Source organism: Pipistrellus kuhlii, unplaced genomic scaffold (assembly GCF_014108245.1).
Source record: "Pipistrellus kuhlii isolate mPipKuh1 unplaced genomic scaffold, mPipKuh1.p scaffold_m20_p_8, whole genome shotgun sequence".
In the NCBI taxonomy this organism is placed as follows: Eukaryota; Metazoa; Chordata; class Mammalia; order Chiroptera; family Vespertilionidae; genus Pipistrellus; species Pipistrellus kuhlii.
The window spans coordinates 66,421,761-66,438,047 of NW_023425584.1; the positions used below are offsets into that span (position 1 = coordinate 66,421,761).

The 16,287-nt window shown below is 54.6% G+C and overlaps 1 protein-coding gene across 1 annotated transcript in view; it reads left to right on the top strand.

Annotated features, from left to right (window-relative positions):
- Window positions 1-16,287, top strand: part of XKR6 (XK related 6) — a 218,084-nt gene that overhangs the window by 176,872 nt on the left and 24,925 nt on the right. The window lies entirely within an intron of this gene.

Sequence of the window (16,287 nt, forward strand, 5' to 3'; positions counted from 1 at the left end):
AACTCTCACAGCCTCAGTGTCCTCTGTGAAGGGGAACAATGATACCCACCTTATCTACACCAGAGATTCAAAGGAAACAGTAAGTGGGGAAATGCAATGAGTCAGGTACACTGGTCGCTCTGTCTGGGAAACAGAGCTTCGTGGCTCAGGGTCAACTCCCAGCTCAACTGCCTGCCTAGTGTGTGACCTTAGGCAAGTTGTTTGACTTCCTTGTGCCTCAGTTTCTTCATCTATGAAATGGGGCTATGATAGAACCTACTTCACAGGTCATGTTAAGTGACTACATATACATGTTAAGCGTGTTTCAGGCATAGATCTATGAAGAGAGAGGGACACTCTTGAAAAAACAATAACAAAGCTATCCCTGGCCACATAGCTCAGTTGGTTAGAGCATCTTCTGGATACGTCAAGGTTGTGGGTTGATCCCAAGTCAGGCCACATACAAGAGGCAACCATGAAGGCATAAATAAATAGAACAACAAGTTGATGTTTCTCTCTCTTCCCCCCCCTTTCCCTCCTCTCTCTAAAAATAAAATAAATAAAAAGAATAACAAAACAGGAGCTGCCACCTGTCAGGTCTCTCAGGTCTGGGACAGCACAGTAACAGTGCCTGCCTGGTGGGGCTGCCTTGAGGGTTAAATCAGATGGCACGTGAGAAACGTCTAGCAGACTGCCTGCCTTGTAGAAAATGTCCAGCGTTACTCATGGGCGACCTTGGGAGGGGGTAGTCTGGCCAGCTAGCAGAGGGTCTGGTGCTGGCCAACTGTATCGTATGCTCTTGCCCTCTCAAGTTCTGCAGAATGTGCTGAGGTAGGAATTAATGAATTATTAAGCCCTCTCTGTCGAGGGAGGAGTCTAAGCTTGCTGTTCCTGTTAGTCTTAGATGAAGTCTGCTGTGTGGATGTACCACTTCTTCACCTGCACCTGTAGCATCCACAAGAGATCCTTCTTCCCATTTTATGGATGAAGTGACTGAGGCTGGGGAAGGGATGGGACTCTGGCCATCTCAGAGCTCCTGGCACAGGGTGGTACTCTCTGCTCGAACAGGCTCCTAGAAGGGCTTGTGCTGCCTCCTGGCCTCAGCAGCTCCCGCGAGATGAGGTGTCTGTGAGTCTGGGCTTGGGCTGGCTCCCAATGGCCCTCCAGTAGATTGGGAGCTGAGAGCAAAGAGCCTCCTGGGCCCACTGGCCAGGCTCTGACCACCTTCAGGAAGAAGTGAATCCCAGCCTCCCTGCTCAGAAGCTGATGCTCCCTCTCAACTTTGACCTCCTCTAGCCCCAGCCACCCCTTCTTCCCTCCATCCTACCATCTCTGCATCCATTTACCCCATACTCATTTATTTCCAGGCTAGAGAGGGTGGAAAGGTGAGGCTGACCCAGCTCTGTCCTCAGAAAGCTTGCAGTCTCAGCACCATGGGTGATTTCTCATTAGAAAGAGCCTGGAAAGGGCCCTGTCAAAGGGGCCGTGGGTTCAGCCTCATGCGCCCTGAGCCGAGGCAGGCTTATGTGGGAAAGAGCCTTTGTCATAAGCCTCAGGTCAGGGTGTGGCTAAATGCCCACGGCCTGTAGATTAGTGCTCTTGACTATCTGAGATGACGCTCAGACTCCGCCTGCCTCTGGAGCCTTCCTTGCCTTCCCCACCAGGTAAGGAGCTTTGTGCTCTAAGAGCCCCTTATACTTTGGGGACCGCATAGTCCACAGCTCTGGTCCTTGACTGGCTTCTGGATGACTCATTTAATGCCCATTTGCCTCAGTTTCCCCATATGCAAAGTGGGGGAAACAGTGGATGTACGCCATGAGTCAGGAGCATCAATCCATTTAGAACATGAAGGGTGCATCTCAGTCGAGGTGCACTTTCTGTCTCCCTGCCAGATGTGAGCTCCTTTGCCGGGGGAGCCCAGCACCGGGCTCCAGGCCTGGCCCTGGGAGGCCTCGCTGCCCCTTTCAGTGACTGTTCTGTGGGGGGATGTGCCCTCCTGGCTATAGGAACAAGAGTGAGAGCTCTGGGGAGGAGGTTGGGCCCAGGGCTGGCTCTGGGCCTCCAGCCTGGCACTCGGTGCTGCCGTATCGCCCCTGCTCTTTGCTCTGATTGCAGGTGTGGCTCCGTGGGTGAGCATCAACCCATGAACCAGGAGGTCATGGTTCGATTCCAGGTCAGGACACATACCTGAAGTTGCAGGCTCAATCCCCAGGGTGGAGTATATAGGAGGCAGCGGATCTATGATTCTCTCTCCTCATTGATGTTTCTCTCTCTCTCTCTCTCTCTCTCTCTCTCTCTCTCTCTCTCTCTCTCTCTCTTCCTCTTTCTGAAATTAATAAAAACATATATATTTTTAAAAAAATGGATCACCCTGTCTGAGGTGATGAGGGAAGTCAATGCTGGTGAATGTGAAGTCAGAGGAAGAGTGCACAGGGTCAGAGAGGTGAAGCCCACTGTAAAGTCACTGTAGTATTCTTACACACACACACACACCCGCATCTGGTGTGGGCCTGCGATGCAGTGATGCTGCCTGACCCAGGGCATTGGCTGGGACCTGGCGGGTGATCTGAGCCCCAGACCACTTCACACCCTTACCCCCAGCCCAGGTCCTCAAGATGAACCCTTCTCCCCACAGGCATCGGGCAGTTCCAGAGTCGGCATGGCTGCCCCTTGAATCTGGAGATTTGGGAGGAAGTGAGGAACTCCTTCAGTTCCTTACTTACAGAGTCCCAGACCTCACAGGCAGTCAACTGTGGAGGTGGGCACATCCCCACACAGAACAGTCACTGAAAGGGGCAGCGAGGCCTCCCAGGGCCAGGTCTGGGGTCAGACAAGAGGGGCAAGGAGTCCCAGACCTCACGGGCAGTCAACTGTGGAGGTGGCCCTGGGACCCAGGTCTCCTGACTCCCAGCCCAGTGTCCCCCCTGAACGCCCGGTGTCCCCCACAGAGAATGGGGAGGCTGTCAAGGAGAGAGCAGCCTGGTGTGGGGCTCACCCAGGCCGGGGAGCAGGGGGAGCCCAGACCTCTCCTTTGCCGCCCTCTCTGTGTCTCGCTTTGGGGGCCTCCTGGGGAGGCTGGGCGGCCCTGGGCCTTGCACCGCCTGGCAGTGCACTCCATGCTGCGGCTGCGTCACCGGCCTCCTGGCTGGGACAATGCAAACTCAACTAAATGCCACTTTCTGCTTCTATTTCTGGCCCGTTTCCCTGGGTGGCCTCAGGAAACGGCGCACATGACATGTCTGGCTTCCCAGGTTGGGGACGGGGCCTGCATAGGGAAGAGGGCTTGGAGGAGCAGAGCCTCACTCCTGTGGGGGGCGTGTGTGTGTGTGTGTGTGGGGGGGTGCTTTGGAAGAGACAGCCCAAGACCTGCAATATAACCGCTGATCTGGAAAGGTCTCTGGGTAGCAGACCACACCCACAAGGTCAATGTCGTGCCAGGGCCTGAGAGCTGGGTCTTCCCTGCTCATCCCGCTACGGAGAACACAGAAGGGAGAACACAGAGCAGGGAGAGTATCCGAAGGCCACACAGCCGGGGCCTGGGGGCTGCAGAGCAGCCTCGAGGTCAGGGCAAGCCCAGCACATGGACTCCTCAGCCCTTTCCTCATGCACCATCGGCAACGTTCCCTGACGGAGCCTCAATGCCAAACATGAAATACTGAACACACAGAGCATTGATCCAGTGGCTTTGTCTTCAATCGGGATGGAGGGAGTCATGGGACAGGGGCAGGGCAGCTCAGAGGGAGGGGGCGGGGGTAAGGCTGGGTGTCCCATGCCTAGCGCAGCGCCTGACATGCAGCCAAGTTCAGTCGTGGCGTTGGACGAGTGCCGTTGGGAAGGGCCAGGTTGCTGCAGTGAGCACTCGTGAAAATCAAAGAAGGACACACGTAGGGGATCTGAAGGAACCAGTTCGCCCACTGGGGTACCGCTCCCCCAGGAGGCAGGTGGGTAAGCCAAAAACCCTCCCTGAACATCTCAGGTTCACTCATTCCCCACAGATCCACTCTGGAGGGGACCCTGGAGGGTTAGCCACACCCTGTCCCTGAGGCTTGTGACCTCAGGTGTGTCCTCCTGCCAAGTGCCCAGAGTTCCTCGTGGCCACTGCCCTGGGTGGGCTCATGTTTACATGTGTAGATTCAAAGCCCCTGGCAAAGTGCAGGTGGCGTTTCTTTGGGTGGGTGGGTCCCCTGGGTGGGTGGGTCCCCCTAAGCCTTGTGAGCTGTTTGAACAGCCACTCACGTTGAGGCGGATCCATCTTCCCCAGCCTTGGCCTGGCAGCACCTGGAATGTGCTCTGAGCCGTGGCCACGTCACCTAAGTCCTGGGACATCTGTTTAGCAGGAAGCTGGCAGAACCACCCTGTTGTCAGGGCCTGTTGTCAGAATTCAGCTCTAATTTGGGGGACAGCACAGTGGCCCCTCCCATTGTAGGCGTAGCCCCAGCTCCAAGCAGAGAAGTACCAGGCGCCCAGGGCTGGGCTGCTTGCCTGGTGGGAAGAGCTCTGCTGGCTAGAAGGGGAATGGCATGCCGTCACTCATTCCGGACTGAGGACTCAGGCCCCAGAGTGAGGCTTGAGGAACAGGGAGGGAGAAAGGGAGAGAGAGAGGGGGGTGGGAAGAGAGAGAGGAAGAGAAAGAGGGAGAGAGGGAGGAGGAAAGGAGGATGGGAAGGAGGGAAGGGTCCCATGAGCTACTCTGGGCTCCAGTCCTGGTGCCCCCCCCTCCATGGAGAGTGGGCGCTGACCCTGAGCCGGGAGCACAGGAAGGCTTTCCCCACACCTCCACCGGGAGCTTGGGATGAACTTTCTCGAGCTCAAGGATTTTATTAACAAGCTGCCCAATCGGCTCCTTCATTCATGAGACAAACACCAAGTGCCCACCTGGCGGGGTGCCCGGCACCGGGCCTGCGAAGGTAAACCACGGCCCAGAAACTGGGTCTCCGTCCTTCCGGGAGCTCGTAATGGGGAAGAGGAAGTGTTTCTCCCAAGTGAAGGTTTGCCAGGGTGCACGGATCCTCTTCATCACGTTCCCTCCGGAGTCTCAGGTCAGGGGCGGCAGCGGCAGGGGCCTCACTCTGCTGGTGGGGACACAAGGCAGGGCAGGGGTGGCCTCCATGCCCCCTTCTGCTCTCCGGAGCCCTGGGAGGCTGGGATGCCCTGACCACCGGCCACCTCCACCCTACATCCAGGAAGGCACCTCGATGACACCCACGGCCGCCACCACCTCCCTTCCCCGAAGCTGTGTGGTGCTCCCCCGCCCCCCCCAGCTCCCCTGCTCCCCCTGGGCCCCTGCAGGGAAGTGCCATTTCATTTCTGCTCCCTCAGATGTGTGCCCGCTGCCACCACTGCTCAGCTGATGTCAGGGACGCTGGAGAGAAGAGCTAAAAATAGCTCGGATTTGAAGCGCTGCTCTCAGGGGCTAAGCTGGCAGCTGACCCCCACCTCTCTCCTCCCCTCCTCCCGAAGGCAGCTCAGCTGGAGTGTGTGTGTGGGGGGGGGGTGGAGAGGGGGGCGGTTGTGAGGGGAAGCAGAGGAGCTCCCAGTGCCATCCAGGCAATGGGAGGTTCTAGAATCATTCGCACGCTCAGAAAGAGCCCAGGCGGTGTTGGTGCACAGGTCCTGCTGTGCCAGGCTTGGGGGCCCCTCGAGCCACCCAGGCCTTGCATTCCGGGGGGGGTTTAAGGGAGTCCGCAGGTGGGGCGTGTGGGGCACACACAGGCGGGCACAGCCATTTGGGTGCCTCTGAGGAATTGCCAAGACGGGGAGGACCCCTGGCTGGTCCAGCCGGCTCTGCGTGGGCTATGAGTGTCTGACAGCCCCATTGATGGGCTCCTCTCTTCTTAGCTGCCCAGAGAGGGACAGCAACCTGTCCTGTCACAGTGCTGGGAACAGCCTGCAGGCCTCTGCCAGGTGACAGGTGGGGGCCCATTTTCCAGGTGAGGAAATCGGGGCTAATCTAGATTTAGCAACCTGGGTGGCTCCCCACTGGCTCTGCATCCGGTGGTGAGACTCCTGCCCTCCCCACTGGCCTCTCTCACCTGCTTCCTGGCCCCCTGGCTATACCTGATAGTTGTCCGTTTCCAGACCTTCCAGGCATGTGCCTTCTGGCTGTCTTTTTATTATTATTATTATTATCATTATTATCATTATTATCATTATTGATTTGAGAGAGAAGAAGGGAAATTGAGAGGGAGAGGCATCGATTTGTTGTTGCCCATATTCATGCATTCATTGGTTGGTTGTTGTACGTGAATTGAACCCGCAACCTTGGCGTATCTGGATAATGCTCCAACCAACTGAGCCACCCAGCCAGGGCTGCTCTGGCTGTCCCCACTGTTTGCCACCAAGTCAGGGCCTGGGCACCTGAGCCATAAGAGCTGGAAGGATTTTGCTCTGTCCTGCTTCTTGTTCCTGCTCGGAGACCCCAGGAAGCAGCCACGGGGTTCCTGCCTGGCACGGGGTCAATGGCATGAAGGCAGGAGCACACCTTGTTGTCCCAGCAGCCTCAACACTCAGGGCCAGCACCCTCCCTGAGTGGCCCCTAGTGACTGGCTCAGCCATCCTCAGTTGGTGACGAGCCCAGAGTGGCAAGAGTCCCATAGCAGCCCATGTAGTCCGGGGCCCTCCACCCTTCCCACCCCTCCTTTGTGCCACTTTCTCCCACAGTCATTGCGTGGCCACGTGGCCTGGACCCTTCCAGCCCTGAGGTGTGGTCAGAAATGGAAAAGGAACTCCTCCACCCCAGAAGGAGGGCGAAGAGGAGAATGTAGATCTTACAATGTCACAACAGCATGCCACATCTGTACTGCTACCAGCCCAGTGGTTCCCAGCAAGCCAGGTGCAGGTGGAGGGAAGAACAGGGAGGGGTTGGGGCTCCCCAGGTTCGGATATCAGTGAGCTTTTTCCTGCTTTGTTGGCAACTAGCCCAGCTCTGCCCTTAGTACTGGGGGCACTGCGTTATCACTTCCCATCTGCCCCATGATTCCCAGGCCCCTGCTCACAGCCTGAGAGAGCCCGGCCCCTGGTGTGGGCTCTGCTCTTTCTCTGTGCCCTGTGTCTGCTGTGAGGACAGTGAGTGGCCAGGAGCAGGCAGCCCTGGGGGCCAGGATGGGAGGCATAGGCAGGGGACCACCCTCCGTGTGTGATCATGTGTCTCCAGGTCTGTGCAGGCGGAGCTTAGACGTGTGTAGTGGGTACATGCATATGGTGGTTTGTATGTGTAGGTCTCTGTGGTAGACACAGTGTGTTGCCATTTAGGTGTATGAACTTCATGTGTAGTTAGCATGTACACACCAGGGATATACACTGAGTGTCCAGATTATTATGATCTGGCCACTCAGTGCATGAATTCGTGCATAGGTAGGATTCAGCCAGCCTGGCCAGGGGGAGGGGACATGGGGGGGTTGGCCGGCCTGCCTGCTGGTTGAACTTCTGGTTGAGGGGACAATTTGCATATTAGCTTTTTATGATATAGGATATACACTGAGTGGCCAGATTATTATGCATTCAGAGATCATAATAATCTGGCCACTCAATGCATAGTGTTCATGTGTGCCATGAGTGGCGTTGGTGTGTTCCTGTAGGTGGTATGTGTGTGTGACTGTGTGTATGCATATGTGTGAGAACAAGAGAAGGTGCGCCAGGCCCCCCCAGGATAAGGGTAGAGACGCCTCGAGGTGGCATGGCTAGTTATGTTCACTTATTTTTTTAAAATATTTTTATTGATTTCAGCGAGGAATGGAGAGGGAGAGATAGAAACATCAATAAGAGAATCATCGATCGGCTGCCTCCTGCATGCCCCCTATAGAGGATGGAGTCCACAACCCGGGCATGTGCCTTGACCGGGAATTGAACCATGTCTTCCTGGTTCATAGGTCAATGCTCAACCACTGAGCCATGCCGGCCGGGCACAGCAAGCTGTATTTAAGTCAACAAAAATATGAAGGCTTTTTTTTTTTTTTTTAAAGCAGCGAAGAGGCCTTGAAGGGAATAGCTGTTGTTGGCTTCAGAGGGAAAATATGTCTTGCCTTTGAGGCCAGTCTTTCCCTTAAGAGCTGGGGCGTCAGGGAGCCGCCCAGCTGTGCGGCCCACAGGCCTGCCTGCCCTGGCGGAGGCGCTGGGCTTTGAAACTACAGCCTGGCTGGCCCTGGGTGCCCGAGCACTGCTGACCAGCTCCTAGCCCCATGGGCAGCAGGGGCTGTGCCGTGTGGTTTGTCCCAGCCCAGCCAGGGCAGCATCTGCAGATGCCCACGAGGAGGGGCTGCCCGGGGCCCTGAGCAGAACCCGCCTCCCACCTGCCGCCTCCGGGGCCTGGCCTGCACAGTGGGATGCAGGAGAAACCAGGATCTGCATGACCTCCACCCGGCACATGCCCAGCCGATTTCCAGTGGCCTCCTGGGGTCTGTCTTCTCCCTGACTGGCATGTGGCCCTGGAGGCGCAGCCTTACCACAGTGCCCCTCGCTGGCTCTGCCCGGGAGGTCTGCGCACAGTGGAGAAGGGCAGCCTGGAGTCTAAGAATAACTTAGCGCCGGAGTCCAGTGTGAGTGCTTGCCAGAGCCAGGCCTGCTGGGCTGCTGCTTCTCTCTCGGGCTCCTCCCTCCCTCCCTCCCTCCCTCCCACCTAGGGGAAGTTTGAAGGATGAGGCCAGACTGGGGTCTCAGGGCCCCCTGAGGAGACCACCACTCCCTGGGGGGAGGGGGGTAGAAGAGCTCACAGCATTGGGTTCCTGCTCATGTGGCTATTGGAGTAGATGGTGATATCCCCAGCCCTCACACTGCCCATCCTCCCTCAGGAGTTGGTTTGGCCCTGGGATAGGGCGATGGGGCCAGCCGGGCCTTAAATCCTGCAGCGGCTACCCATTCATCCAGGCTCAGGGCCACCCCTCTCCCTGGGGTGTCATCAGGAGAGGCTGGGACCTCAGGACAGGCCCAAGGGGACTCTGGCCAGAGGAGAAGGAGCAGGAAGGAGTGGGGAGGTGAGAAGTCTCGTCACTTCTTTGCTCAGGTTCCTCCTGCCTGCCTTCTTGCTTAGTTGGCCATTTTGAGAGTTCTGTGTATATTCTGGGCATAAGGTCAAAGATGCGATTTGCAAATATTTTCTCTCAGTCCCTAGCTTTTTTTTTTTTTTTTTTTTTTCATTCTCTTAACAAGGTTACTTGCAGAGCAAACGTTTTTAATGTTGATGGAAGCCAATTCATCAATGTTTTCCTGTATGGAGCATGCTTTTGCTGTCCTGTTTCAGAACTCTTAGCCTAAAGCAGGGTCATAAACATTTCCTCCTATGTTTTCTCTTTCATGTTTTATAGTTTTCCATTTTAATTTATGATACATTTTAAGTTAGTTGTTGCTTATGAATGACTAATTGTTCCTACATCATTGGTTGAAAACACATCTTTTCCCTGTTGAATTATCTTTGCACTTTGTCAAAAGTCAGTTGACCATATATATGTGTGGGCCTGTTTCTAGACTCTATTCTGCTCCACTGATCTCTGTCTTTGCCAACAGCACACCTTCTCAATTACTGTAGCTCTATAGTACCTTCTAAAATCAGATAGTGTGAGTTCTTTAAATGTATTTTTTTTTCCTTCAAAACTGTTTTGGCTGTTCTAGTTCCTTTGTCTTTTATATAAATTTTAGAATCTGCTTGTCCATATCTGCAAAAAATAATTCTACTGGAGTCTTTATTGAAATTGTGTTAAATCCATAGATCAATGTGGGGAAAATCGTCATTATATTGTCACTATATGGATTCTTCCCATCCATGAATATGGCATATCTATCATTTGGATTTTCCCCCCTCTTATTAGTATTTTGTAGCTTTAAAGTATAAGCCCTGCACATTTTATTAGCTTTATTTCTGGGCATTTTATTTTTTGAGCTAGTTTAAATGTTATATTTTTAATTTTTTTAAATTTTCAATTGTTCACTCGTAGTTTATAGAAATACATTTAACTTTTACATGCAGACCTGGTATCATGAGATTTTGCTGAACTTACTAATGGGTTTTGTAAGCTTTTTCTTTTGTATAGTTCTTGGAGTTTTCTATTTAGACAATTGTGTCGTTTACAAAGGGACACTTACTTCTTTCTTAGCAATATGTACATACTTTCTTTTTCCTGGATTATTGCGCTGGCTGGGACTTCTAGTATGATGTTGAATAGGAGTGGTGAGAGTAGACATCATTGCCTTGTTCCTGATCTTTAGAGAAAACATTTCAGTCTTTTATTTTAACTAGTGGCCCGGTGCAAAAGGGAATTAATTAGAGGAAATATTTTAATATTGCTATTTGCCCTTTCTCTATAATAGAAGTGTCTGGCCTGCCCCACCCACAGTGGGCAACATCAAGACAGGCCAGCCCCTCCCCTGTCAAGCCCTGTGGGTGGGGGATGGACAGGAATGCAGCCTTACATCCTGGTGCCGGGGCAGAGGGCACAGCCTCAGGGGTGTGTGGCCTCAGGTCCCGTGGCCCCAGTGCCATGCAGCCTCAGGTCCCTGCTGGTTGGTCGTTACAGTGTAATGGCCTGATGACCATTTGCATATTACCCTTTTATTATGATGATGATTATGATATTAACTGTGGGGTTTTGTAGACACTATTCCTATATGTGAGGTTAAGAAAGTTCTATTCCTAGTTTGCTGAGAGGTTTTAAAAATCATGAATGAATGTTGAATTCTGTCAAATGCATACTTTCTGTAACAATTAATGTGATGTGTAATTTTTCTTATTAACTTCATTGATTACATTGAATACCAAACCCACTTTCCATTCCCAAGATAAACCCCAATTGGCTCTGCTGTGTCATTTCTTCTGTACATCACTGGATTGGATTTGTTAACCTTCTGTTGAAGATTTTTACACTTATATTTATGAGGGCTATTGTCTGCCATTTTATTTTCTTATATGGCATTTGTCTGGCTTTGATATCAGAGTAATGCTGGCCTCATAAAATGAATGGGGAAGTACTCTTTCTCTTGTTTTTTTTCTGGGGGGAAAGTGTGTAGAATTGCATGTTAGGTAGATGTTACTACTTTTCCTAAAGGATTGTCTAAACGTCGGTCCCCACAGTCTGGAATGAGCCCTGTTTGGGGCCTTGAGGGTGGGTAGTTCTCTGCAATCAGAGGTTTCAAAATACCACTTCTGAGAACTTTGTAAGAAGCAGCAGGGGACTGTAGGCCCACAGAGGCGAACCGATTCAGCCTCCGGCCCTTGCAGAAATCACTCATTTCCCATCCCAGCCCGTGTCAGGCACAGCTGTGGCTCCTTCCCAGCGTGACAACTTCGTTTAGCCAAGACTTTCTCTGATTTGCCTGAACTTTGACAGGCTGCGTGACTTCAGGGGGATCACTCAGCCTCTCTGAGCCCCGATGAGAAAAAGGAGATGATAAATGTGTCTCCTCTAAGTGGTGGTACAAAAGCGGAAGTCTGCTCCAAGAACTAGAGATTTCCGGAGGCTGGTATAGGAACTTTAAACAGCGCCATGGTTCACGAAGCAAGGGGAGGAGATGGAAGTGGGAGGAGAGTAAGCAGAGAAGGCTGAAGGACAGACAGGTGGAAAGAACTACCCACCCTCAACACCCCAAACAGGGCTCATTCCAGCCTGTGGGGACCAACGCTTAGAGCACATGTGTCAAACACAAGGCCCGCGGGCCAAATCCATCCCGCCAGGCCTTGCAATGTGGCCTGCACCGCGCTGTCATCACTGCACTCCACTGCGTTTCCATCACAATGACAGTTTATGACTGTTCAGTAAACCATTCGGCCCGCGATTTAGGCTGGATTTTAGATTTTGGCCCCTTCTCTGATTGAGTTCGACACCCCTAGCTTAGAGAATCCTTTAGGAAAAGTAGTAGCATCTATCTAACATGTAAAATGGGGAGTGGGGGAGCATAAACAGCTGAAATAGCTGTCACCTGTGGCTTCTGGTCTCCCACACACTCTCACAGGCATGCCATTTAAGGGCCCCATCCCTCCAAGAGGCCATGATTACATATATTCATCTGTTCAGCAGATCCTGGGGGCCTACCCTGGGCCAGGCAATTAATAGATAAGGAAGCTGTGGAGGGAGTGGTGTCTCAGAGAGGTTGGGAGAAGTTCCCCAAGGTAACATAGCCAGTGACCGAACCGGAAGAGAACTCAGGTATTCGGGGTGAGGTGTGCTTTCCCAACAAACCGAATCCAGAGGAGAAGAGACCAGCGGTCTTCCTCTGAGGCCTGTGGAGGTAGTTCTGAGCCGGAGCCCCAAAGTCAGACTGCTGGGCTGTGAGCCCCGCTTAGCCCACCAACTTAGCTGGGTCAATGCTCCTGCAGTCCTCCACCTCAGTGCTTCAGGTGCCCACTGCAAAGTGAGGGTAAAGGTGCGGCCACCTCCTCAGGTTATGGCCAGGATTAAACGAGTTAACAACTACAGAAGGCTCAGAGCATGCCTGGCACATGGGAGGGCCAGGCAAACACCAGGTATAATCTATCACCTGTAAACATGCCAGGCTGTACTTTCCGCCCTGCAGAGCCAGTCTCTTACAGAAGGCGTAGGTTATAAATGCTGGCAAAGCTCAGAGGTCCTCCAGCCGGCCCCTAATGGGGGCGGGGGTGGGGGTTGGGGGAGGGAAGAGAGGGCAGTACCAGCCCAGCCCCAGGAGGGACTTCCCAAGGTCGTGCAGACCGGAGACCAGTCTTCCTGAGTCCTTGCTCCCCGATGCCCCGCCGACTGCCTGCTTTGAGACCCACGCATTTCATGATGCGAGGCCCTAGGAGAGAGGCAGTGTGTGTGACAGGCAGGGACAAATCCAGGAGGAGGAGAGCTAGGCGTCTTTCCTTCCCGCCTACCTTCCGGGAGGAGGCTAGCTTGCTGGAACCTCCCAAATGGAGAGTTAGGAGGAGCAGCAGTCCGCCTTGTGCCTCCTCCTGCCGATGCCACGCCTTCTCGTAGGGACTCAGCACATCTGGGCCCGCCACCCCATGCACCCCAAGCTGCCGCAAAGGAGGGTGCTGCGCCTTGCTGGGGATGAGATCACCGCCTGGAGGGAGCAGTCTTCCTGCGTGGCTGGGGCTTTGGCGCCACCTTGTGGCCATAGGCCTGCACTGTCTTTGCACAGGGACTGGTGCCTCAGAGGTCACACTGAATTTTACCCATACCTCTCCGCTATCTAGCGGGGACGCAAAGACTTAAGAGAAGACGAGTTTTCAGGAGCCAGAAGGTGCAGAATAAGTAGAAGGCACTTGATCAGGAAATCCTAGACTGGACTCTAGGGTGGGAGGCTGCATAAGCATGATTTCCAAATCAGGTTTCAGACTGGTGCTATCTGGGCTCCCAGCATCCCTTTGCTCATCAGCACTGGGGAGAGGAGCTCTGGTTTTGCCCTCTCACATCCTTATGTATTCCCATACATTCCCCTGGGTGCTCGCTCAGAGGAAATAGGAGGGGTTTTTCTTTGAGCCAGCATGTTCTGGCCCCTTGCCGTCCATTGCCCTGGCCAAGATGGGCAGAGGGGCTGGTGACTTGAGGGAAATGGGTGCTGGAGTGACAGGTCAGGTGCTGCTTTTGCCCTGGGAGGGCTGACCTAGGTGAATCTAAATGTGGGTGTTACGTGACCTGGAGCCTGCACACATAGGCTTGGCTGCCACATCATCATTTCTCCACCTTGGTCCGCTTTTTGAGGCTAGGAGAGGAGGAGCCTGTGGTCTGAGAGTACCCCTGAGAGAGTATAGATGTGCGGCCTGGTCCCTGTGGGAGTCTGTGGCCCATGGCATTGTGTGCTGCAGGTGCCCATGTAGGTAGAGCTGAGTGTTGGATCACAGAAACCACATCTGACCTGTGAGACCATGGGCACCAAGCCTCCGCGGGGCACATGGCTGCTCCGGGTGCTGGACTCGCAGCACTGCCTCAGCCCTCAGCCCTCAGCCAGCACCCTCTTGTCCCCCTGCCTCGTCCCCCCCAACTCTGCCTTCCCAAGCCACTCTCATATCTGCTCCATCTGACCCTTCCCTCCACCCCTGATTCAGTCTGACCTCCCCAGCTCCTTGTGACCTGTCTCTGTATCCTGCGCCACCCGGCCCAGGTTTGTCATTGCCATTGCCTCTTCCATTTGACCCTCTCCTTCAGGCCCCGCATGTTGGCACTGCTTTCCCACTTTCTCATTCCTCCCCCCATCTCTCTCTCTGTCTCTTTATGCCCCTTTCCGTCTCTCTTTTTGCCTCTGCTTCCCTCTCTGCCTCTCTCTCTGCCTCTCTCTCTCTCTCTCTCTCTCTCTCTCTCTCTCTCTCTCTCTCTCTCTCTCTCACCCTGGGCAGGCACAGTAACCTCCCTGCCCTTTTCTGAGCCTCTTCTCTGCTCCCTTGATTTTGGGAACGTAGCGACTGAAGCCGAGAGAGAAGCCATGGCTCATGAGAAGTGCCACCGCTAGTAAGTGACAGAACTTGGGACAGAACCAGAATCCGGTGCTTCATTCCACTTCCCAGCCTCAGTTTCCCTTTGTGTTAAATGATGATAACCAGCCTGCCCCACAAGACCTGGCAGGGACTCTGGATCCGATGGGCCCAGAAACCTGGGCCTGGTACGCCTGCCCTTCTCCCAGCCCCTCCCCGGGGTCCCCACTGCAGTCGTCCTCCCCGGTGCCTGCACCTCCTGCCTCCTTGCCTTTGGTTCCCTCTACACGCTCCTGGGAGTGTGTCTGTAGGGAAGGTGTCTGCCCCCGCTCCCCTGGGTGTGCCTGCAGAGATGCTGCGCCCGAAGGCTCCTAGGAGTCCAGAGAGACAGACCGCCCTTTGGGAGTGGGGTGGGTGTGCATTGCCTGCATGCTGGTGTTAGGCCACAGGCGACAGTGCGGAGGGCTGCTTTGTGTTCCGAAGCGCATCCTAGAGGAACCGGGGGCACCGGATTCTCATGGGGTCCGGTCCATGATTAGCTCTGGAGGGAGGCCCACTGTTTGGAAGTGGAGGAGCGTCACCTCACAGTTTTGAATTATTTTACAAACGTATGGCCGTGCGGCTTTGCCCAAGCATGGGCTTCAGTCACATGACGCAAGGTTCTTGGAAGCACCATCTCCCACCGCTCCCAGGGAAACACACAGCCCCTCGCGGCCGCCGGCGTTAGGATTCCTCGTGTTAGCTTGCTGCACACGTGGACAGACAGGCTCATGCGCTCCTTGGGAAGGTGGGATAGAGAATGAGGGTGAAGCTGGAGGGGCAGGCAGGGTCCCCTGAGCCAAGGGAGGAGGCGAGGGTTTGATTCCAAGCATGACAGGGGCTGACATGATTGCATTTACAATTCGCAAGGAGCACCCTGGCCTCTGTGTGAGGAGCGATGTTTCTGGGGCCAGAGTTGGTGCTAGGATACAGGGAGGACTTCACTTCGATGCAGGCAAGAGGGAGAGTGGGGAGGCGGGGGTGACCAGACCGGTGGGGGATGACGGGACAGAGAGAAGGGACAGCCCATGGCCCCAGGTGGGCACCTGACAATGCCAGGCGTCCACCATGCTCTCAGCCTCTACAATTCAGGCTCGGCCCTGTAGGAGGCCCAAGGCTTGCATTTCCTGGGATTGTCAGGGACGCATGGGTGGCTCCATCCGATTGGCTGTGGGCCCTGGTTTGTGGGGTTCGTGATCTTGATCCCGATTGGGCCACAAAACCATGCTTTCTGAACGTGCGTTTTCCTGGCCCAGCCTGAGACCACTAGTACCTTGGATCCTCCCGTGACTGTGGCCTGGAGACAGCTCCCGGAGATTCGGGTAGACGCGAGGCAGGGAGCTTCCTTACAGGACCCAGGATGTGCACCCACCATGCTCGTCTCCCTAACCATCCCCAAGGTCGACTCTCCCCGCGTGTTAAAGAAGGGCAGCAAGACGCAGAGTTGGAGTGATTAGTCCGAGGTCCCCTTAGCAGACAACCGCATTGGGGTTTGAACCTGCATCCTTTGCCCCGTGTCCTCTCTGACTGAGGGGTCAGTGCGTTGGTCTGCCGGCGTCCTGGGCACAGCCTCAGGGTCTCCCTGGTGTGGAGGGCACGCGAGCTTTGCTGTCCAACGGCCTGGGGCTGGCTCCGAGTTGCTCCACTCGCCGACTGTGGGTCCCTGGCGGCTCCCTGGCTGTGCTGTGTGGGGATTACAGCTGCCTGTGGCCTGTGCCTCGCCATGGTACTGAGTAGGACCATCACAAATACCACCCACAGCCTTAGCACCGTGTCTAGGTCCGTGTCCGTGGGCTCAGGAGACCCCCAGAGCCGGGCCAAGTGTCCGGAAAAACCTCAGAGCAAAGGCGAAACACCAGCATCGCTGGCTCTGGTTTTGGGGTGGGGGAGCAGCATGGCCCTTCCGGAGCCCC